The following is a 24,749-nucleotide window of genomic DNA, read 5'->3' on the forward strand; positions in this document are numbered from 1 at the left end:
ATGGTTGTACAAGTAGTGAGTAATACATGGGTAACTGAAAATGCAATAAATGCAACTCCCATAACATTATGGGTGGTGCAAAAGATCTTCCATAGTACAGGATTCTTTAGCATCTCGAATGGATAATTGTCAATTCAACCAAGCCAACCAAAATGGCCATGTAGTTAACCAGATTGATCTATCTGTTGTATGGGAACAACAGAGATATGGCTGAGAGGCTCTGGATGGATGCTCCATCCATCCCCAGATGTCTGGTCCTGCCATAGCTCACAATGATTGGCTGTTAACAGTAAAGAATGAATTCAACACTGCTTTGCTCATTTTTGGCCTTGAATTGTGTATCAATAAATAATATAAGGACTGTTATGTGGTTGAATTTGAATGTGACTTACAGGCCTTTTGTGGATCTGAGGGGTCTGCACTGAATTAGACTGTCAAGACAGCATTCAATGAAGTTAGATAGGGATATCTGCATTTGCTTTAATTCTGAGAACTGCAGTTTGTACATGCAGAATGCATAACTAATGTGTATGTGTTTTTGTTTCAGGTCAGATATGACACAGGCTTTAGCCTTCTGTACCTGCTGCGGTTGGCCACAACGAGAATCGAGAGTGTTCACCCTAACTGGTTTCAACTGTCAACACAACACTCAATTTAAAATATGATAATATAACAAAAACAGGACAAAACAAACAAATATTTGATATTTACCACATAAGGGCGGCGTCTTAAAGCTCTTTTGATTCTCTCATCATTACGATCCATCTTTCTTTCTGAGGGAAACATTTCCATCAATTAATAGACACAAAACACATCCTGACTCACACACAGACACACACACACACAAAGATGGCATCCCAAATGGCACCCTATTCCCTATATATGTATATATATATATATATATATATATATATATATATATATATATATATATATATATATATATATATATGTTGGAAAGGAGGTGCCCCAAAAGGCCAAAGATTACCTGCAACAACCTGAGTGAAGAAAACTATTGAACAGATTAAATCAAATCTGAACACCGTTTATGTAGTGAATTAATGCATGGTTACGTCATTTTGGGTCACAGCTTTATGACTGATGGGGGTTTGACAGGCCAGCTCACACATACTGATTCTGTCTCAATACAGTCCATCTGTTTTCCTACTCTCCTAGTCCTCCCTGTGCATGATGAAAGGGCTGTCACCCACCCCTTTTTATATAGACTCCTTTATTTCACTTTATGGCTTTGATGGTATTAAATAATCATTACATGCTTCAGCGTGCACAGCTCTCCGTGTTCATGAGGAAGAGCCGCAATTAGGTTCGAGTAGAAGAATAACTCTACTTCATTTAAGTCTTAGTGGCAGGGCACCTCACCTCAAGTTACAATTCTAATATACAGTTGCTGTGTTTCTACAGTCATTAACTCGCTTTTTCAACCACTCCACAAATTTCTTGTTAACCTCTCTAGGCAGGAACAGCGTTTCACCGTCAACAGCCAGTGAACCTTAGTATTTTTCAAATTCAAAACAGAAATCCCATAATTAAAGTTCCTCAACATAGTGGGGCAAAAGGTATTTAGTCAGCCACCACCAGCGGTAGCTCCTCCCACTTACGTTTTCTGGAAGTCTTCACAAGGTGTTCACACACTGTTGCTGGTATTTTGGCCCATTCCTCCATGCAGATCTCTTCTAGAGTTGTGATGTTTTGGAGCTGTTGCTGGGCAACACGGACTTTCAACTCCCTCCAAAGATTTTCTATGAGGTTGAGATCTGAGACTGGCTTAGGCCACTCCCAGGACCTTGAAATGCTTTACGAAGCCACTCCTTCGTTGCCCGGGCGGTGTGTTTGGGATCATTGTCATGCTGAAAGACCCAGCCACGTTTCATCTTCAATGCCCTTGCTGATGGAAGGAGGTTTTCACTCAAAATCTCACGATACATGGCCCCATTCATTCTTTCCTTTACACGGATCAGTCGTCCTGGTCCCTTTGCAGAAAAACAGCCCCAAAGCATGATGTTTCCACCCCATGCTTCACAGTAGGTATGGTGTTCTTTGGATGCATTCTTTGTCCACCAAACACGACAAGTTGAGTTTTTACCAAAAAGTTATATTTTGGTTTCATCTGACCATTTGACATTCTCCCAATCTTCTTCTGGATCATCCAAATGCTCTCTAGCATACTTCAGATGGGCCTGGACACGTCTGGCACTGCAGGATTTGAGTCCCTGGCGGCATAGTGTGTAACTGATGGTAGGCTTTGTTACTTTGGTCCCAGCTCTCTGCAGGTCATTCACTAGGTTACCCCGTGTGGTTCTGGGATTTTTGCCCACCGTTCTTGTGATCATTTTGACCCCACGGGTTGAGATCTTGCGTGGAGCCCCAGATCGAGGGAGATTATCAGTGTTCTTGTATGTCTTCCATTTCCTAATAATTGCTCCCACAGTTGATTTCTTCAACCCAAACTGCTTACCTATTGCAGATTCAGTCTTCCCAGCCTGGTGTAGGTCTACAATTTGTTTCTGGTGTCCTTTGACAGCTCTTTGGTCTTGGCCATAGTGGAGTTTGGAGTGTGACTGTTTGAGGTTGTGGACAGGTGTCTTTTATACTGATAACAAGTTCAAACTGGTGCCATTAATACAGGTAACGAGTGGAGGACAGAGGAGCCTCTTAAAGAAGAAGTTACAGGTCTGTGAGAGCCAGAAATCTTGCTTGTTTGTAGGTGACCAAATACTTATTTTCCACCATAATTTGCAAATAAATTCATTACAAATCCTACAATGTGATTTTCTGGATTTTTTCCCCTCATTTTGTCTGTCATAGTTGAAGTGTACCTATGATGAAAATTACAGGCCTCTCATCTTTTAAGTGGGAGAACTTGCACAATTGGTGGCTGACTAAATACTTTTTGCCCCACTGTATCTGTTACCACTGTGGTAATATCCAATGCCACTGAGACCTTTGGCTCAGAGATGGTATAGACGCAAAAATACTAGGATATTCTAGGTGTAAAGAAATGTTGTATATACCATACTTGTATAAAGGGACGTCGCACAATTCAAGTGATAACTGGATGTCTGTCGTCTGTAACTGGAGTTTCCTGACTATATAATCTGACCTGGAAAAACTCCTGTCCCTAGAGATGACCTGCTACCACCACCCACCCACCCACCCACCCACCACACACACACACGCACACGCACACGCACACACACACACACACACACACACACACACACACACACACGAAGCCCTATCACCCTCTCCAGCCTCCTCAGCTTATTAAAGCCTGTTGGGAGGACTCCTGTCCAACTTTAACACTGTTCCATGTTTTAATCTTAATTTAGTCAGATTCGTTATTCAGCTGGAAAATGTCTGTAATTACTTCAGTGTGTGATTGTGGTCATGCTATCTCCCCACTGATTGGTCAGCTGCAATTAGTTGTTTGTTTACTGAGCTGCGGTGGTGGCAGGATTTCTCAGTTTGGGGTTGAGGCATGAGACAGGTTTAATTACTCATAATTAGAGCCGGGAGCTGACCATGCGACCTGACTAGGAAAACATCTGGGCCCTGGATAGTTGTAGGCTGTTACTAGAGCCTTAAGGTTTTCCTGGTCAGTTCATGTGCTTGGAAAAAACCACTAGCCCTAAACATAATTCAAGAGGTTATTGTTATTGTCAGTTCTGTTTGTGTGGAATAATAATGCCCTCACCTGAGCATGGCTGGCATTGGCTTCTCTACAGTGACACCAGTGGACACATACTAGTTGGCCCACAGCACCTTTGGTTCATGTATTCTCCTGCAGGCTGTGTATTACACATAGGACACATGGGAATCTGACCTGAGTTAAGCGTGAGTTAAGCGTGAGTTAAGCGTGAGTTAAGCGTGTGTAAATGGAACGTAATTCAGTTTCTCTGCACTTTTCTTTTCTATTCTGACCTTGAATTTAAGCATAAGAATAGCATGCTATAAATGTGCTATTCGTTCTGGGTGGAGATGTTAGAAATGAAGGCGTGGCAGCAGTGTGTCCTCAGTTACGCTGCGTTCTGACCTTGACTTGATTCCCTAATAATTCCAATATCTTTACATGTGAAGAAACCATAATTAAGGTTGTGCCGAACCTGCCGGTTCCAAGAGGAAAAAGCATCTTTCTTTTCTCCGATAGAATCTCCCACTGGACACAGACGTCAGTTCAACATCTAGTTTTGATTTACAATCGGTTGAGTTGTCAACTAACGTGAATTCAACGTGAAATCAACTAACAGTGTCACTTTGTCGTTGGATTTAGGTTAAAAGTTGGGTAAAAAAATACAAAATTCCTTTATATTGATGACTTTTTGTCAAATCAGTTTTCCACGTTGACTCAATGTCATCAGATTTATTTATTTTTTAAGCGACGTGGGAACAACATTGATTCAACTAATTTTTACCTTGGGGAGTAGATCTAGCAACCTTTCAGTTACTGGCCCAACACTCTAACCACTAGGCTACCTGCCGCCCCAACATGACATGTATTGCGGCCCCCTTTTCCACAGTGAAGTAGGTTATCAATGTGCTGTTAATCAGAGTTGTTATTGTATGACCTCATACATTGTAGGGATGAAGTCAGTTTTATTTTACAATTTCTATCATGTTAAATACTAGCCACTATTGAGAGCCACCTTCAGTAATACCCACAGTTTGAATCAGGCCCATAGTGAATACATATAGCTGAGCTTGGCAGGTCAGACAAGGAAACATTGTGTCTTCTGCATTTGGACAACAATGGGACACACAGACACAAACTACTGATTGGTAGTGTGTAAAAGTTCAGTTGTTTTCAGTAGACTGCCAGAGTTGTCTGAGGATTATTGTGTTTGACACAGCTCAGGTCACTAAAGTCTTGTTCTCTGCCTTCAGCTAGAAAGTCCTCCTGCTGTGGAACTGCATTGCTGTCTTTGTGTGGACAGTATTTGAACTCCCTACATTACTACAGTAGCCTGGGAATCTACCATAAGAATCAGGACTCCATTTGATCTCAACCAAACTGCAGTGATCTCCACAAAAAAATACCTAGATATTTACAATATAGCAGTGTGTATGTGTCATTTTTACATTGGCCTCTGCTATAATGGGGTCAAACAGACCGAGCGCTCAGTGCATCTGAGGTGTAGAATTATATTACTTAATTACGTCATCTTTGTTTATTCATGCCTTTTATTTTTCTTTCTGACCCTCTAATCTGTTAAGATTATCCCCTGTGTCCTCTGCCCTCTCTCTCTCCACATTCCCTGAGATACACAGGCAGCCGTTGGCACCTTAATTGGGAAGGACGAGCTCCTAGTAATGGCTGGAATGAAATCCGTCCTCCCCTCACCAGCCTCCTGTGCTGAGATATAAAGCTAACTGTCACTCACAGAGTGACAGACTAGTTTCTTATTCTATTGGCTAAGATGTTGGCTTTGGGTGACTGTTGTTGTGCAGAAGGTTGAGAGTTCATGGCCGGCTTGAGGCAGAACAGAACGCACTCTGTTACATATACAAAAGCTCTACATACTCCTTCGATCTCTCTCCCTTATCCTCCTCCCTCCCCTTCACTCTCTCCTGTCTGTTCAATTATCCATTATAGTCATTCATTTATATTTTGGGGCTCCCGAGTGGCGCAGCGGTCTAAGGCACTGCATCTCAGTGCTTGAGGCATCACTACAGACACCCTGGTTCGGATCCAGGCTGTATCATAACTGGCCGTCATTGGGAGTCCCATAGGGGGCGCACAATTGGCGCAGTGTCGTCTGGGATTGGCCGGTGAAGTCCGTCATTGTAAATGAGAATGGTGCGCCTGGCACCTACTACCATACCCTGTCCAAAGGAACTTAAGTATTTTGTCTTGCCCATTCACCCTCTGAATGGCACACACACAATCCATGTGTCAATTGTCTCAAGGCTTAAACGGGCTGCTCCCAGGTGGTGAGGGTAGGAAACAACATCTCCACCCAGCTGATCCTCAACACTGGGGCCCACAAGGGTGCATTCTCAGCCCTCTGCTGTACTCCCTGTTCACCCATGACTGCGTGGCCATGCACGCTCCAACTCAATCATCAGGTTTGCAGGCGACACTACAGTGGTAGGCTTGATTACCAAAAACGACGAGACGGCCTACAGGGAGGAGGTGAGGGCCCTCGGAGTGTGGTGTCAGGAAAACAACCTCACACTCAATGTCAACAAAAAAAGGAGATGATTGTGGACATCAGGAAACAGCAGAGGGAGCAGCCCCCTATCAACATAGACAGGACAGTAGTGGAGAAGGTGGAAAGTTTTTAAGTTCCTCGGTGTACACATCACAGACAAACTGAAATGGTCCACCCACACAGACAGCTTCGTGAAGAAAGGCGCAGCAGCACCTCTTCAATCTCAGAAGGTTGAAGAAATCTGGCTTGTCACCAAAAACACTCACAAACTTTTACAGATGCACAATCGAGAGCATCCTGTCGGGCTGTATCACCGCCTGGTACGGCAACTGCTCCGCCCACAACCGTAAGGCTCTCCAGAGGATAGTGAGGTCTGCACAATGCATCACCGAGGGCAAACTACCTACTCTCCAGGACACCTACACCACCCGATGTCACAGGAAGGCCATAAAGATCATCAAGGACAACAACCACCCGAGCCACTGCCTGTTCACCCCGCTATCATCCAGAAGGCGAAGTCAGTACAGGTGCATCAAAGCTGGGACTGAGAGTCTGAAAAACAGCTTCTATCTCAAGGCAATCAGACTGTTAAACAGTCATCACTAATATTGAGTGGCTGCTGCCAACATACTGACTCAAATCTCTAGCCACTTTAATAATGAAAATGATGTAATAAATGTATCACTAGCCACTTTAAACACTGCCACTTTATATAATGTTTACATACCCTACATTACTCATCTCATATGTATATACTGTACTCTATACCATCTACTGCATCATGCCTATGCTGTTAGGCCATCACTCATTCATATATTTATGTACATATTCTTATTCATTCCTTTACACTTGTGTGTATAATGTAGTTGTTGTGAAATTGTTAGGTCAGATTACTTGTTAGATATTACTGCATGGTCGGAACTAGGAGCACAAGCATTTCGCTACACTCACATTAACATCTGCTAACCATGTGTATGTGACAAATACAATTTGATTTGTTTTGACAAGTGGCATCAATAAGGGATCATAGCTTTCACCTGGATTCAACTGGTCAGTCTATGTCATGGAAATAGCAGGTGTTCATAATGTTTTGTACAATCAGTATATATATGAAAGGTTGTAATTTTTTGGGAGAGGATACAAATCTTCGGAAAATATTCAGATGATGTCAAATGTAAATGGATCGTTTGGAATGAGTGAAACTACTCTTCGTTTTATTCTGTCATGTTTGACAGTGTCCTGATTTTCAACATTACTGTATACACATGTGATTTGAACACAAACATTTTCCTCCTAAAACTGTGGTTTGCATGGGTACATAAGTAGGTGTATTGTTAGTGAGATAAGCCAGATGGCCTGGGTGTACTAGCAGGAGATCAGCATCTCTCCCATCCTCCCCTCTCACCCATCCTCTCTCCCCCTCTCTTCCCCCTAACTCTCTCTTTACCCCCTCATCCTCTCTATCTTTCATCCTCTCTCTCCCTCTCTCTCACCTCATCCCGTCTCTCACCCTCCCCCACCTCTCATCTTCCTCTCTCCCTCCCCCATCCTCCCATCCTCCCTCCCCCCACCCTCCTCGCTTTCTCTCATCCTCTCTCAGTGACCTGAAGCAGGAGCTGGACAAGGAGGACAGTCGCTGCTCCCTGCTCTCCCGGCAACATCGCTACATCTGCTGCTGCTCTCCCTTCATCTTCCTGGTCAACTCCATGTGCCAGTGTCTGGACTGCCAGTACAACGTCTGCAAGACCAGCCGCCCCTACAGCAAGAAAGACAAAGCCTGGGTCTGTTCCGCGTGCCGGAAGGGCAGGTCAGTGTGGAGGGGTGTGTTTCTGTCTACAGGGGTGAGTGTGTTTCTGTGTGTGTGTGTGTGCTAGTCCCCACAGGATCAAATGCTATTTCTAGGTGGTTTAGGTATAAGGTTAGAATTAGTGTTCGGGTTAGAATTAGTGTTCGGGTTAGAATTAGTGTTCGGGTTAGAATTAGTGTTCGGGTTAGAATTAGTGTTCGGGTTAGAATTAGTGTTCGGGTTAGAATTAGTGTTCGGGTTAGAATTAGTGTTCGGGTTAGAATTAGTGTTCGGGTTAGAATTAGTGTTAGGGTTAGAATTAGTGTTAGGGTTAGAATTAGTGTTAGGGTTAGAATTAGTGTTAGGGTTAGAATTAGTGTTAGGGTTAGAATTAGTGTTCAGGTTAGAATTAGTGTTCGGGTTAGAATTAGAAAGATGACAGAGAAAACATTACATATCAAATCAAATCACATTTTATTTGTCACATGCGCTGAATACAAAAGTTTAGACCTTACAGGGAAATGCTTACTTACAAGCCCAAACCAACAATGCAGTTTAAATAAATAAAAATAACAAAAATAAATAAATATGAGTAACAAATAAAAGTAACAAATAATTCAAGAGCAGCAGTAAAATAACAATAGCGAGGCTATATACAGGGGGTACTGGTAAAGAGTCAATGCGGGAGCCCCGGTTAGTCGAGGTAATTGAGGTAATATGTACATGTAGGTAGAGTTATATGTGTGTCAGTTCTGATGATATGAATCAGGAAGATGAGGGTCAAGGATCTGAATGGTCGGTAGTGGAAAGACATAAGAGGAAGAGAGAGCATGATACTGAAAGCAGTAGAGTGTCTAGCTGGTACAGAAAGCATGAAGAGGGCCAAGGTATGAAGCAAGACTAACAATGTGTCAGAGTGGAAAGTTGTCATGGTGTTTGGTGAGACCACAGGGCCTCATTTACACCCTATCCAATTAACCAATGCCATAGAGAAAGAGATAGCTGAAGTCAAACAAGCCCGGTTCATTGGAAATGGTAGATTGCTAATATTGTGTGGTAGGCAGGCTCAGCAAGGGAAGATTCTGCTAATGGAAAAGCATAATGGGAAGAAGATGAAAAGCCATGTCTCTGGTGCTTATGCTAGATTGAGGGGAATCATCAATGGGATCCCAATATCTATGTCCATAGATGAGGCCAAAAGGTTGATCAGTAGGAAAGAAGGTCAAAGATGTGAAAGCTTATCAGTGCTGCTGATGATTGAGAAGGTTTTGACTGGAAAAGTACATATAGGACTGTCAAAGGAATTTAACAATTCCTATATGTGTTCATTAACCAATTCAATTAAAATCATTCTGTCTGTTTCTAAGAATTTGTAAGATCTCTATTTGCATGAAATAGACAGAGACCAGTCTATCAAAATCAGCCAATAGTATTTATTCTCGGAGAGCGCGCTGCTCATAGAACCATGTACATCAGCTTCTATTTCACATATGACATCATAGGTTATAAAAGGTATCTCCTCCTCTCGACCAGGACAAAGCAGGTTCAAAAGTTCATTCCAACTTACTAGTGCACATACATGACACACAATATATCTGGATTATCTCCTGAAGTCTTGCCATAGTTTATTACCACTTTGCAGACAGTTCCAGATACGGAAAAACCTGGAGGGGCTCTCGCTGTCTTATTTGATCGCCACAGAGTTATAGTTGAGTTGGTTCAAACATAGGTTAATGACCCTCTTTGCTTACTTTAGACACACACCCTCATTATAAATCAGATATAGTAAAACAGGGTAGAATTCAATTAGTTATAGTTATAGTTAAATGTATACATTGTTTAGCCATTATTCATAAAATTCATAACAAGGACCCATTTAGTTTCAGTGTATGAGCATTTGTCCCATACCCATTATTAGTGTTTTAAGATTGGAATTTTGATTACAACGTTGTTTTAACGGAATAGACTAGAATGTTTTTTTTCCAGCTCAGATTTACTCAGGGGGCAATGGCATACAACGCAGCATAGCCTATAGGCCTAGTGTTTTATTTTAATGTATTTATTCGGGTTCACAGTGCAGACCGAACCGAGGTCCCCCTACCAAACAGCTCTAATGTACACTCTTAGAAGAAAGGGTTCCAAAGAGGTTATTTGGTTGTCGCCATAGGAGAACCCTTTGAAAACCCCTTTTGGTTCCAGGTAGAATCCTTTTTGGTTTAAGGTAATACTCTTTTGGGTTTCTTGTAGAACCCTCTGTTGAAAGGGTTTTACATGGAACCCAAAGGGTTCTACCTGGAACCAAAAAGGGTTTTTCAAAGGGTTCTCCTATGGGGACAGCTGAATAACCATTGAAGGTTCTAGACAGCACCTTTTTTCTCAGAGTGTATGCGTGTGTAGGTAGGAAGGCTACGTGAATGCATCAGATATGTGCTATTATTAGTGTATGTGCTTGACAACATTGTGCATGTGTAATAATGCCTTCTACCATATTCATAAAGCCTCCTAACATCCAGAACCTTCAGGGAGAGGACCGTCAGGGCTGTTTTGGCCAGGAGCTATTTGCAGTAGCAGGGGTCATCTCTCTGTCTCTCTCTCTCCCTGTCTCTCTCTCGCTCTCTCTCCCTGTCTCTCTGTCTCTCTCTCTCTGTCTCTCTCTCTCTGTCTGTCTCTCTCTCTGTCTGTCTCTCTCTCTCTCTCCCTGTCTCTCTCTGTCTCTATCTCTCTCCCTGTCTCTCTCTCGCTCTCTCTCCCTGTCTCTCTGTCTCTCTCTCTCTCCCTGTCTCTCTCTGTCTCTCTCTCTCCTGTTTCTCTCTCGCTCTCTCTCCCTGTCTCTCTGTCTCTCTCTCTCTCCCTGTCTCTCTGTCTCTCTCTCTCCCTGTCTCTCTGTCTCTCTCTCTGTCTGTCTCTCTCTCGCTCTCTCTCCCTGTCTCTCTGTCTGTCTCTCTGTCTCTCTCTCTCTCCCTGTCTCTCTCTCGCTCTCTCTCCCTGTCTCTCTGTCTGTCTCTCTGTCTCTCTTGCTCTCTCTCCCTGTCTCTCTCTCTCTCTCTCCCTGTCTCTCTGTCTCTCTCTCTGTCTGTCTCTCTCTCTCTCTCTCTCTCTCTCTCCGTCTCTCTCTCGCTCTCTCTCCCTGTCTCTCTGTCTCTCTCTGTCTGTCTCTCTGTCTCTCTCTCTCTCCCTGTCTCTCTCTGTCTGTCTCTCTGTCTCTCTCTCGCTCTCTCTCCTGTCTCTCTGTCTCTCTCTCTGTCTGTCTCTCTGTCTCTCTCTCTCTCCCTGTCTCTCTCTGTCTGTCTCTCTGTCTCTCTCTCTCTCTCTCGCTGGACCTGATTTACCAGATGAGAGGAGGATACTCTACCATGTTTGATGTGCTAGAGCAGAATGTTGTTACTTCTAGGTAGTCATTTCCAAGCCTTTGCTTGTAATTCAACTGTTCATTATAGGTGATCAATTGAATAATCAATCTTAAGTATCACTATTGCATAAACTCCACTGGCTCTTTGAGATTCTAATTCTTGCAGAATTTTTTGTAGAGGCTTAAGGCGTCACTGCTGGTGTAAACTGTCATAACATGTACCTCTTACAGAGCCGTAGCACACAGAGCCGTAGCACACAGAGCCATAGCACCCACAGAGCCGTAGCACACAGAGCCGTAGCACACAGAGCCGTAGCACACAGAGCCATAGGCTAGTGACTCAATATGCTCGGGGACTTCTCCAAATACCACAAGAAGGAGAATGGTAGCATAGTTCTGCATAGCCAATTGGTAGCATTAAACAACAATGAATGTCAGCTCGAAGTTAAAAGTTACGTCATCCAAATAGTGCTTTCTGGCAGTACAAAGAGGCTTGTGCTGGTGCCTGGTTAGGCCATAGGATTTGATTGAAGCATAGCGAGTGCGACTGACTGGCTTGGAACCCGATGCATCTGTGTGTCATGACAATACTTTGTTAGTCCACTGAGCTAAAGCCTAGGCATTAGGGCCTTAAGCAAGGTTACTCATCACGTGAGTGTGCTGAACTCTGTCAAACTACCTCTGCAGAGCACACAGCGAGCCTGGGGAAGCAGGCTGGAGGCTGCTGATTGAGTCATGCCAGGCAGCATTAAGAATGGAGGAAGAGCTGCACTGTAGATAACAGACTGCTGCTGCACTACTGTCTGGATTATAGTGCCTTCAGTCCTCCTCTGTGACCTGCAGGAGAGGGTGAGAAAGTGAGAGAGGAGGAAAGAGTGTGTCTGCATGGTGTGTGGACACAGCCAGTTAGCAATAGAGTCGCTAATTTGTTCTCAAATCTAGTTCATGTCCTCAACCACCTTCCCTTTAAAAAGGTCTATAGATTACACTACTGTTCCCCAATCTGAACTATTTATACACTGGACCTGCACAGTACAGGGATAAGGCTGATAAGGCCTGACACAAGAGCCAGTAAGGCAGTTATATAACAATAAATAACCACAGCATTGTGTGCATATCTCGAGGACCTGAATAGAGCTCAAAGAAGACAGAGAATCTATGACTAGGTACAGAAAATACCCCTGCTCAGGCAAACCCCTACTTCAACTGCAATTACTCTGAGGCTACAGTATCATTGTTTAATCAAGCAATGTGTGCTCATGTTATGAGAGTATTTTTTCACTGACATGCTCAAAATTCTTTCAACAATTATTGAGGTTTTTGAAGTGTTTCTGTGTGTTTGAATGCTCTGCATGTGCTCAGTGGGCACAAAACTGGAGAAAGAGATATGAAACAGATGATGTCCTACCTGAAGTTGTCCAATACGAAACACCCATTTCATTTTCCTCTTTCAAACTGTTTTGCTACATTGTGGCCTGCTGAACATGACCCATGCCTGTCCTGTGTGTCGTGTCTCTGTGAAGAGGGAAGCACGTAGAGGAGAGCATCGGCAATGAGGGCAGCGTCTGTAGCGACAAATACTTATTTCCCACATAGTGAATGTAGGGTTAGATATTGAATGTCTTTTTTTCTATATACCCTACCATCCCAACACAAATTGGATTAAATTAAAGGACAACAATACATCTACCGCTACATACAGCTATTTTTGCTCACATTCACGGTACCTGTAGTTAAATAATTATACAGTATATACTCTACATTCCTAATCTCCTCTTACTTCAAGTACTTAATGTCTTTATTGAAGGAGCAGATCGTTTTTTGTTGGTCTGTTTGGGCTGACCAATGTAGACATTTTCAAATACATGCATCTTAAAAGGTTTCTGTCACGAAATGTAGATCAAATCAAAATCAAATCAAATCAAATGTATTTATATAGCCCTTCGTACATCAGCTGATATCTCAAAGTGCTGTACAGAAACCCAGCCTAAAACCCCAAACAGCAAGCAATGCAGGTGTAGAAGCACGGTGGCTAGGAAAAACTCCCTAGAAAGGCCAAAACCTAGGAAGAAACCTAGAGAGGAACCAGGCTATGTGGGGTGGCCAGTCCTCTTCTGGCTGTGCCGGGTGGAGATTATAACAGAACATGGCCAAGATGTTCAAATGTTCATAAATGACCAGCATGGTCGAATAATAATAAGGCAGAACAGTTGAAACTGGAGCAGCAGCACGGCCAGGTGGACTGGGGACAGCAAGGAGTCATCATGTCAGGTAGTCCTGGGGCATGGTCCTAGGGCTCAGGTCAGTTAAAACTGGAGCAGCAGCACGGCCAGGTGGACTGGGGACAGCAAGGAGTCATCATGTCAGGTAGTCCTGGGGCATGGTCCCAGGGCTCAGGTCCTCCGAGAGAGAGAAAGAAAGAGAGAAGGATAGAATTAGAGAGCGACACTTAGATTCACACAGGACACCGAATAGGACAGGAGAAGTACTCCAGATATAACAAACTGACCCTAGCCCCCGACACATAAACTACTGCAGCATAAATTCCGGAAGGCTGAGACAGGAGGGGTCAGGAGACACTGTGGCCCCATCCGAGGAAACCCCCGGACAGAGCCAAACAGGAAGGATATAACCCCACCCACTTTGCCAAAGCACAGCCCCCACACCACTAGAGGGATATCTTCAACCACCAACTTACCATCCTGAGACAAGGCTGAGTATAGCACACAAAGATCTCCGCCACGGCACAACCCAAGGGGGCGCCAACCCAGACAGGATCTTTTGGACATCAGGGCAATGTTGAGGAAATCCTATTTAAGATAGGACAGGATATTCATATGATAGGTAAGATATATAAAACCTCTATCCAACTGACAATCTCTTAGAAAAAATATGAACTATTGGAACCACGACTTAAAAAGAACAGATTTTGGCACAAGATGGAGGGAGTGTTAGAACATACACTGAGTGTACAAAACATTAGGAACACCTGCTCTTTCCATGACATAGACTGACCAGGTGAATCCAGGTGAAAGTTATGATCCCTTATTGATGTCACTTGTTAAATCCCCTTCAAATCAGTGTAGATGAAGGGGAGGAGACAGGTTAAAGAAGGACTTTTAAGCCTTGAGACAATTGATACATGGATTGTGTATGTGTGCCATTCAGAGGATGAATGGGCAAGTCAAAAGAATTGCTTTTGAACAGGGTGTGGTAGTAGGTGCCAGATGCACCGGTTTATCAAACTCCATCCATCCATCTTGACACAGCTGTGGTAGGCATTGACGTCAACATGGGCAAGCATCTCTGTGGAACGGTTTTGACAACTTGTAGAGTCAATGCCCCGACAAATTGAGGCTGGGGGGGGGGGTTCCTAATGTTTGGTATACTCTGTGTAGCTAACGCAATTACAGTTAACGATAAATATAACCTTCATTTCTATTATACCCCTTTCCTTTTCAGAGTACAGCAAAGACCCTCACAGTGGCACTGAGGGTGGCAGAGGAGGCCATCGACGAGGCCATCTACAGGGCAGAGGGATACACCGACAATCAGGTAACATATGCTGCGGCGGTCAGTCTGTCTGTCACTCATATGACTGAGGGAGAAAGTAAGACTGCTGAAGATTGACTTCACTTTGCAGTACAAGCTTTGTATTCCTTCTAGTTTGCTGAAATGCAGATTAAACGTGCAGATCATTCATTTACAATTCCATTTACTTTGTGCTGCCCTAATTAAAGAAACCCACTTCTATGTTATTGTTCATTGAGATATTTTAGCATGCAGTAGTACTGCAACCTCTTGTAACAGACTAGCAGTGACACAGTCATCTTCTGCACCTAATTACTCCTTTAATCTGTAAAACCTTGCATATCCAAAACCACTTTTAAAAAGCTTACAGGATCTTATTATTTTATATTTATCGACTGTGTATCTGACTTCGCTGTTGTTCTCTCCAGGATATGCAGAGTGAAGCTAGGTATTTGCGGGACCACAGGGAGGAGCTGATTGAGGAGCTGGCCACAACCATCGTACAGACAGTAAGTACCATTTAATTGAATTGAAATTCAATTAAACTCAACTCAACTCAATTCCATCCTAGATCATCCGGCAGAGGAAGAACCTGGTTGAGATGAAGCCAAACTGTGACCTGGACTGGCCCCCAGGCAACCAGAGTGGTGAAAAGCCTTTGGCTTCAAGCTGCCCCAGCTCCCAGCCCCAGATCACCACATCAGTCCACGCCAAGGTATGGAGCGTAAGGTGGTTCAGGGAACTACGCTTATGTGATTAGTAACCTTGCCTAGGCTTCAGTTCAGAGGGCTAACACAGTATTGTGGTGCGCAGATAACCCAGGTGGCCGAACTTCGATAGCCAGGCTTCTTCATGTTCGTTCAGAAAGCAGAGTGGTAAACGACACATGGTAACTCGAGACTATGGTTTGCCCAACATGAAGACTTGTGTTGGCTCATGACCAGGCTTTAGCTTAGCAGGCTAACACGGTTAAAAAGCCCAGTCTGTCACATAAGACCAGAACATAATACAGTATATGGAGTGTGACTTGGTTAGTTATCATTACCTCTCTTTACCCATATTTAAGTGTGTGTATTTACCTCGGCGGTCTCGCTCTGCCTCCTTCTGGATGATAACGTTGTGATGCAGTGCTTCGGGGTTTCCCAGGACTCTCAGCAGGGGCTGAAGGTGGAGGGAGGAGCGGCAGGGTTGGCCAGCTGGAAGAGTATCGACCGCCTAGACAACTCCAGTAAGAGCCTGCTGGCCACTGCAATTTACTATTCACACACATCTTTACAAAATGTCGTTAGTACACACACCTTATGTAGTAAGTTCCAGAGTTACCTGTTGGTGATGTACTCTAGCTAGAGACTGGTGGCTAAAGGCTTCCTCCTGTGTGTGTGTGTGTTTACATGTCTGTCTGTGGTGAATTCCACTGTCTACCCTGGTGTGTGTGAGGTGCGTCCTCAGTGCTGAAGAGCCCTGACGGGAACTGGATCGCCTTGCAGAGCACCCAGCTCTCGGCCCAGCCTGCTGACCAAGTGGAAGTCGCTGGTATTCAGTGTCCTGGAGTGGGAATTCGGTGTGATATCCGCCTGCAATGAAATGGGCTCTTACGATGCCGAGGGGGCCTGGGACGCTGCCCTGCTGGAGATACGCAGGAAGATGACCTCCAGCGCCAACAACAACCAGGGGTCAGAGGCTCCAGACTCCCAGGCCTCTGCTGGCCAGCAACCCAGCATCCCATTACCCTCTCTGGGCCACCACGCCAGCACGAACACACTCAACTTTGAGTCTGAGGTAGGAGAAGGTCAGGTTGGGGGTTAAGGGTCGAAGCTCCAGAAGCTTCATCTCGCCTCCCTGAAGAGAGAAAGAGATCGGGAGGAAGAGAGGTTATGGCAAATGGCGGTGGAGATGGAGGGAGGAAGAGCGGAAGAGAATAAAGAGGAGAAGAAGACAAAGGAGAGGGAGGGATTTGGAGGAGGAGAGTCAACACTTATCAATCTGGCTAGTCAGGTCAGAGGCACAGAGTTCTTATCCACTGAAGATGAGTTAGACAGAGTGTGTAGGGGGTGGAGGAATGGGAGGAAGAGAGGATGGAGGAGAGAGCTGAAGAGAGGGAGGGAGAAGGAGGAGAGGAGCTGACCATCAAGATGCATATGCTGGCTAGCCAATTCACACAGTTGTCATCAACAGAGGACGAGCTTGACCAAGTGGGTCTCAGCAATGGAGAGATGGAGGAGAAGAGAGAAAGAGAGGGAGGGAGAGAAGGAAGAGCTGACATCCAAACTGTGTAGACTGGCTAGACAAGTCGATGCCACACAGTTTTCATCCACAGAGGATGATCTGGATAGAGCGGGTTTTGATGGTGGAGAGATGGAGAAAGAGAGGGAGGAGAGAGAAGGAGGAGGAGAAGAGAGGTAGGAGATAGTCGCGGAGGCTCTGTGGGAGATGAAGGGGAGGAACTGATCTCCAAGTTGAGAGACCTGGCCAGTCTAGTTAGCGCCTCACAATTCTCGTCTAACAAGAGGAGGAGAGAGAGCAGAGAGGAGTGTAGGAGACATAATTAAGTTATCGGAGAGAGTGACAGAGTTGGTCGGAGAGAGATGTGGAGAAATGGGGGAAAGTGGCATGGAGAAAGACGGGGAGAAATGGAGGGAGAGAGGAGGAGGGGACAGGTGGAGAAGGAGAAGCCCTGGCACCTGGGAGTGATGATGGTGGTGGAGGGAGGATGATGAACGAGAAGAGGCGCGATAGAATCACCGAACTAGACGTGAGACTGTTTGACTTTGAGGATGAGAGTGAGAAAGAGGGAGAGCTGCAACATGAAGAGACAGACACAAAGGTAGAGAAAGCGGAAGAGAAAGAGGGAAACGACGGTACAGAGGATGATGGAGATGATGTTTGAAGGAGGGAAGGAAGGAAAGAGGCTAGGGGAAGCAAAGATAAAGGTGGAAGGTGGGGTGGGAGGACAAGAGCGAGAAAGAACAGAAAGTGTGGACACTGTGGAAGAAGGTGTTATGTGATAACATCACTTGCAGCCTAGTGAACACACTGGGTGGAATGGAGGTAGAGATGGAGGAGAAATGGTGATGGACCTAGAAAGAGAAGAGAGAGGAGAGGAAAATAATAACATACAGTTTGGAGAAAAATAGTTAAAGGAAGAGGTAGATTAATATCTAATGAATAAGATGCTAATGCTAGAACAGCTATCAGGCAGGTTTGGCACTTTGCATAAGACAGGAGTCAAACCTGGAGAAAGGGTTTCCCCTGTGTTCAGGAGGAGATACTGAATGTAAGAAACAAAGGACCTAGCTTTACCTCTAGAGATAGAGTATGTGGCTATGTATTTCTTCTGACATTTCTAACCTGAAAGCAACTAACAGCTGTAACACTATGTGCTCGCTACTCTAGACCCGTTTACTTTCCCTAACTTGTCTTTTCCTTTCTCTTCCCCTGTCCTTCCTTGTTCCGTTGCTTCATGTTAGGATAGTCCTAATGACAAGGGCCTAGAAAACACACTCCAGTTCCTTTCTGCTTTGCTACAGCAGGTGACATCACAAACTAACTGATATCTTGACCTTTACCAAGAGCAACTGGGATAGCGCTATGAATCCAATTAATCAACCAATCAATCAAACCCTATTTATTTATCTTTGTTCTTTGGCTTTTCTCTGCTTGTTTAAAACTGTTATTCTCACATTAATGGATGTGATGTGTTACACACATAAACAGACGGCTTTTGGGGATTGCCTAAGAATGGTGTTAATCTAAACCATTGTGTGTGTGTGTGTGTGTGTGTGTGTGTGTGTGTGTGTGTGTGTGTGTGTGTGTGTGTGTGTGTGTGTGTGTGTGTGTAGAGGTACTCGGAGGTGTCACTGCACAGTATCACCACAGAGGTGCTGAAGGTGTTAAACGCAACAGAAGACCGACTCCAGGGGGTCGAGGGGGATGACTGCATCCCTTCACTGTCCCCCAACACTGACACAAAGAGGCTGGACAAACAACTCAGCAGACTGGAGGATACTGTCTGTCTGTTTGTCTGTCTGTTTGTCTGTCTGTCTGTCTGTCTGTCTGTCTGTCTGTCTGTCTGTCTGTCCTGTCTGTCTTCCTTATTTCAACATACAATGCATTCGGAAAGTATTCAGACCCCCAGCTTTATTCTAAAATTGATTAAATAGTTTTCACCCTCATCAATCTAGTACACACAATATCCCATAATGACAAACCAAAAACAAGTTGTTGTTTAATTTTTTTACAAAAATACACAACTGAAAAAAAAATTCAGACCCTTTACTCAGCACTTTGTCGAAACACCGTTGGCTGCGATTACAGCCTTGAATCTTCTTGGGTATGATGCTTCAAGCTTGGCACATCTGTATTTGGGGAGTTTCTCCCATTTTTCTCTGCAGATCCTCTCAAGCTCTGTCAGGTTGGATGGGGAGCGTCGCTGCACAACTATTTTCATGTCTCTCCAGAGATGTTCGATCGGGTTCAAGTCGGGGCTCTAGCTGGGCCACTCAAAGACATTCAGAGACTTGTCCCAAAGCCACTCCTACATTGTCTTGGCTGTGTCCTTTGGGTCTTTGTCCTGTTGTAAGGGGAACCGTTGCCCCAGTCTGAGGTCCTGAGGAAGGTTCTCCCATCTCCACAGAGGAACTCTGGAGCTCTGTTAGAGTGATCATTGGGTTCTTTGTCACCTCCCTGACCAAGGCCCTTCTCCCCGATTGCTCAGTTTGGCCAGGCGGACAGGTCTAAGAAGAGTCTTGGTGATTCCAAACTTCTTCCAATTAAGAATGATGGAGGCTGGGGTCTCCTGAGTGGCGCAGTGGTCCAAGGCACTGCATCGCAGTACTAGAGGCGTCACTACAGAGCGGGGTTCGATCCGCGCTGTATCACAACAGGATTGTGTCGAGGCACAGATCTTGGGAAGGGTACCAAAACATTTTTTGCAGCATTTAAAGGTGGTTTAAAAAAGGCCATTGTGTTCTTGGGAACCTTCAATGCTGCAAAAAAAAAAGTGTGTACACTTTGCAGATCTGTGCCAACGGACAATTTCTTCAACCTCATGGCTTGGTTTTTGCTCTGATATGCATTGTCAACTGTGGGACCTTAAATAGACAGGTGTGTGCCTTTCCAAATCGTGTTCAATCAATTGAATTTACCACAGGTGGACTCCAATCAAGTTGTAGAAACATCTCAACGACGATCAATGGAAACAGGATGCACTTGAGCTCAATTTCGAGTCTCATAGCAAAGGGTATGAATTCTTATGGAAATAAGGTGTTTCTGTTTTTTAAAACCTGTCTTCACTTTATCATTATGGGGTATTGTGTGTAGATTGATGAGGGAAAAAAAAATCATCCATTTTAGAATAAAGCTGTAACGTAACAAAATGTGGAAAAAGTCAAGGGGTCTGAATACTTTCCGAATGCACTGTATCTTACGTTCATTGAGGGTTTAAGAATGGTGTGTGATGCTAACCTCTGTTCATGTTATACAACTGAAATGACCACAGTCTGTCTGTGCAAACTGAACTGTGCCCACCAGGTGTATGTGGTGGCGGGCACGGCTTACGGTTTGGAGGCGGAGCTTGGCGACCTGGAGGACTGTGCCCGCCATCGGCGGTGCCACCTCAGACCTGGAGCTGTCCTACCTGGAGGAGCAGGTGGCAACGGCTTCCGCCCAAGTGCAGCAGTCTGACCTCCAGGTTTGTGTTCAAGTCTGGATTTCCTCTGTGTCTCATACGGCGCATTCAGATAGTATTCACAACATTTTCTTGTGTTACAGACAGAATTTAAAAAGGATCAAATTGAGATTGGCCTGGCCTAAACAAAATACCCCATAATGTCAAATTGGAATGTATTTTTTTTTTTTTTTTTTTACAAATGTATTAAAAATGAAAAGCTGAAATGGGTCAGTAAGTATTCAACCCCTTTGTCATGACAAGCCTAAATACACTACATGACTAAAAGTTTGTGGACATCAATTTCCACAATATTAATTACAATATTTAGTTGAGGTGTATGGTTTAGTGAATGATTTGTCCCAAATACAATGATTTTTACTAACTGCAGCTCTTTGTTAAATGTTGCAGTCATTTCAGTTGCTGTAGTAGCTGACGTGTATAGTGTTGAGTCATCCACATACATAGACACACTGGCTTTACTCAAAGCCAGTGGTGTGTCATTAGTAAAGATTGAGAACAGTAAAGGGCCTAAACAGCTGCCCTGGGGAATTCCTGATTCTACCTGGATTATGTTGGAGAGGCAGAGGGTGTTCTGTTAGACAGGCAACTCTTTATCCACAATATAGCAGGGGGTGTAAAACCATAACACATCAGTTTTTCCAGCAGCAGACTATGATCGATTATATCAAAAGCCGCACTGAAGTCTAACAAACCAGCACCCACAATCTTTGTATCATCAATTTCTCTGCCAATCATCAGTCATTTGTGTAAGTGTCGTGCTTGTGGAATGTCCTTCCCTATAAAGCGTTCTGAAAGTCAGTTGTCAATTTGTTTACTGTAAAATAGCATTGTATCTGGTCAAACACCATTCTTTCCAGAAGTTTACTAAAGGTTGGTAACAGGCTGATTGGTCGGGTATATGAGCCAGGAAAGGGAGATTTACTATTCTTGGGTGGCGGAATGACTTTTGCTTCCCTCCAGGCACTTGTTACAGTTTGAAGTTTTTCCTGAGTGGGCAGCTTGATGAAAGCCAGTCAATATTTAAATCACCCAGAAAATATACTCCTCTGTTGATATACACTGATACACATTATCAAGCATTTCACACATATTATCCAGTTCCTTATCAACAAGATGACAGTGAATGTTCCTAAATGGCCAAGGACAGTTTTGATGTAAATCTACTTGAAAATTGATGGCAAGACCTGAAAATGGTTGTCTAGCAATGATCAGATTTGAAAAAAGTGTTAAACAAATCAAAATATATTTTATATTTGAGATTATTCAAACTCTTGATTAACACTTTTAATGGTTACTACAGTACAATATGTGCCATATGTGTTATTTCATAGTTTTGGTGTCTTCACTACTATTTTACAATGTCGAATATAGTAAAAATAAAGACAAACTCTCGAATGAGTAGGTGTGTCCAAACTTTTGACTGGTACTGTACATCATAACAACTGTAGCAGTGAATAAATAAATGTCCATTGAGGTGGAGGCAGAGTGAAGCCTGTGTTGGGTGGGGGGGGCGACACTTACTATTGTCATTTTGTATTTTTTTATTAATAACTTCTTGCGATGGGAAAATGCTTGTTTTTTTATTGAACATGTGCTCTTAATGACAGATTGTAAAAATGAGGTGAAATCGATATACTGTATATCTTTTTTTTCTTACCCACCATAACAATTTAAATTTAAATTATATTACTGCCAAAGTTTTGGGTTGGTTTCCCCCAAAAATGTATCTCCATTGATAAATACATAAAGAGCAATTTAAGATTCCTCTAAAGGGCCAAACTACGTCATATGCCGAATTAGGAACCACTTTGGCCACCCTGCAAACTACATGTCACAGCCATGCATTTCTGGAATTGTCCGGTATTATATGTATGTACAGTACATGTATTTGAAATACATTTTACATAAAGTTAAATATATTGAAAGGTGTTTATTTTTTTCGTATAAGAGTGCAAGACTTTTGACCTGAGCCCATTGTGGCATTTCAGACTTTTGCCTTGAAAAAATTGAGAATGCATGTGATTTTACCTGGGATTCTCACGCCCTGACCTTAGAGAGCTTTTTATGTCTCTATTTTGGTTTGGTCAGGGTGTGATTTGGGTGGGCATTCTATGTTCTTTTTTCTATGTTTTGTATTTCTTTGTTTTGGCGGGTATGGTTCTCAATCAGGGACAGCTGTCTATCGTTGTCTCTGATTGGGAACCATACTTAGGTAGCTTTTTCCCACCTATGTTTTGGGGTGGGTAGTTATTTTCAGTTTAGTGTTTTCTGCACCTGACAAGACTGTTTCGGTTTTGCACTTTGTTATAGTGTTCAACTTAATAAAAGTCATGAACACTTACCACGCTGCGCTTTGGTCCGATTCTTCTTCATCAGACGACAACGACCGTTACAGGGATATAAAAAAAAATATAAATATAAAAATATAAAATACAATGTTTGAAAGAAAGAATTAGAAAGGGTCCTTATGATTGACATAAAAACGTACACATTCAATTGTGCTTCTTAAGGCCTTTTAAGTTTATCTGAGTCAGATAATATGAATATTTCTACTTTGTTGTAGGTGTCGGAAATCGCAGACAGGATCGCAGCTCTGAAGATCGCAGGTCTCAATGTGGTCCCACAGAACCGCTTCTTTAAGCTCCAAGAACAGCCTAAGGTACTGGACCGGACCAAGCCACGTAGGACTAAGACCAGGAGGTTTTCCTGGTCAGCAGTTTGGGGTCAGGAAAAACTCCTGGTCCCCACTTGTCACTCACTACCAGCGTTTAACAAACACATACCTTGTGATTTTCTAACAAACTAATTAAGTGTCACATGACTCTCTGCAGCTACAAACATTGGAGTCTTCACGGCAAACGAGGAGGCGGCTACCTGCTCCACCCTTGAAGGGTTAGATATACATATGTCATATATACCATATATAGGTAACTGCCAAAATAAAGGAAACACCAACATAAAGTGTCTTAGTATGTCGTTGGGCCACCACGAACCAGAACAGCTTCACCTTGGCATAGATTCTACAAGTGTCTGGAACTCTATTGTTGGGATACGACCACCATTCTTCCATGAGAAATTCCATTATTTGGTGTTTTGTTGATGGTGGTGGAAAACGCTGTCACGGGCCGCTCCAGAATCTCACATATGTGTTCAATTGGGTTGAGATCTGGTGACTGAGAAGACCATGGGATATGGCTTACATGCTCATCAAACTATTAAGTGACCACTCGTGCCCTGTGGATGGGGGCATTGTCATCCTATGGGGGCATAGCCATGGTAGCCAAATAATGGCCTGCCCAGCATTTTTATACATCACCCTAAGCATGATAGGATATTAATAGCTTAATTCACTCAGGAACCACAGCTGTGTGGAAGCAACTGCTTTCAATGTACTTTGTATCCCTCATTCATTCAAGTTTTTCCATTATTTTGGCAAGATAGTCACACATTTACTAGAATCACATTAGTTATTGTATTCAATAGAGTGTGTGGTCTCATGATGTTCTGTATTTTGACCCACATGCCTTATCTCTTCTCAGATAAAGAAACCTAACTGACCGGGCATGTTGACCACTGCCATGACCCCTTGACTCCCCCCACACCAGTGCCTTGAGCCCCTTGTCCACGGTACCATCAGTGTCCAGTAAGAGGCGTGCTACCCTGCCACCAAGACACTACAGAGTACAGACTAACAGTTTTACCACTACTTCTGGCACTGTGGATAAAGACAAGAGTTGTACATTTCATAATAGTGAGAGATAGTAGCTACATACTTTATGTAAATGTGATGTAAAAACAAAGAAGAAATGGATTAAGTTAAGAAACAAAGCAGTTTTTACAGAATATTTTTCTTAAATATGCTGTTGAGTGAAATGTCAATCATCTCTTTGTTATTGGACCTTCCAACCAATCGGTGACCAGAGCCATTTTTATATAGCTGGATGAGAATGTTGTTATGACGATGGAGATGTAACTCTAACAGACGTGTGGCTATTGTCTGAAAGGCAAGCTATGATTTATACTACTGCTTGTTTTAACATGTTTTTAACAGTTAACCTATTTGATATATATTTATAAAAGACACTGGTCTATCACTGTTGTGGGAACAATCATTACATAAAATAGACAGTTATTGAAGTATGTGCAAAATAACATTCCTAATGTCAATAAAACAATCAGCAGTGATTTGTCTTGTACTGTATGACTTATCTGTTGAATATTGGT

At 43.4% G+C, this 24,749-nt stretch overlaps 1 pseudogene; it reads left to right on the plus strand.

Moving 5' to 3' along the window:
• Positions 1-24,123, plus strand: LOC135534164 (rab effector MyRIP-like; annotated as a pseudogene).
• The last annotated feature ends 626 nt before the right edge of the window (positions 24,124-24,749 follow it).

The sequence above is a fragment of the Oncorhynchus masou genome, unplaced genomic scaffold, assembly GCF_036934945.1.
Source record: "Oncorhynchus masou masou isolate Uvic2021 unplaced genomic scaffold, UVic_Omas_1.1 unplaced_scaffold_3090, whole genome shotgun sequence".
NCBI lineage: Eukaryota > Metazoa > Chordata > Actinopteri > Salmoniformes > Salmonidae > Oncorhynchus > Oncorhynchus masou.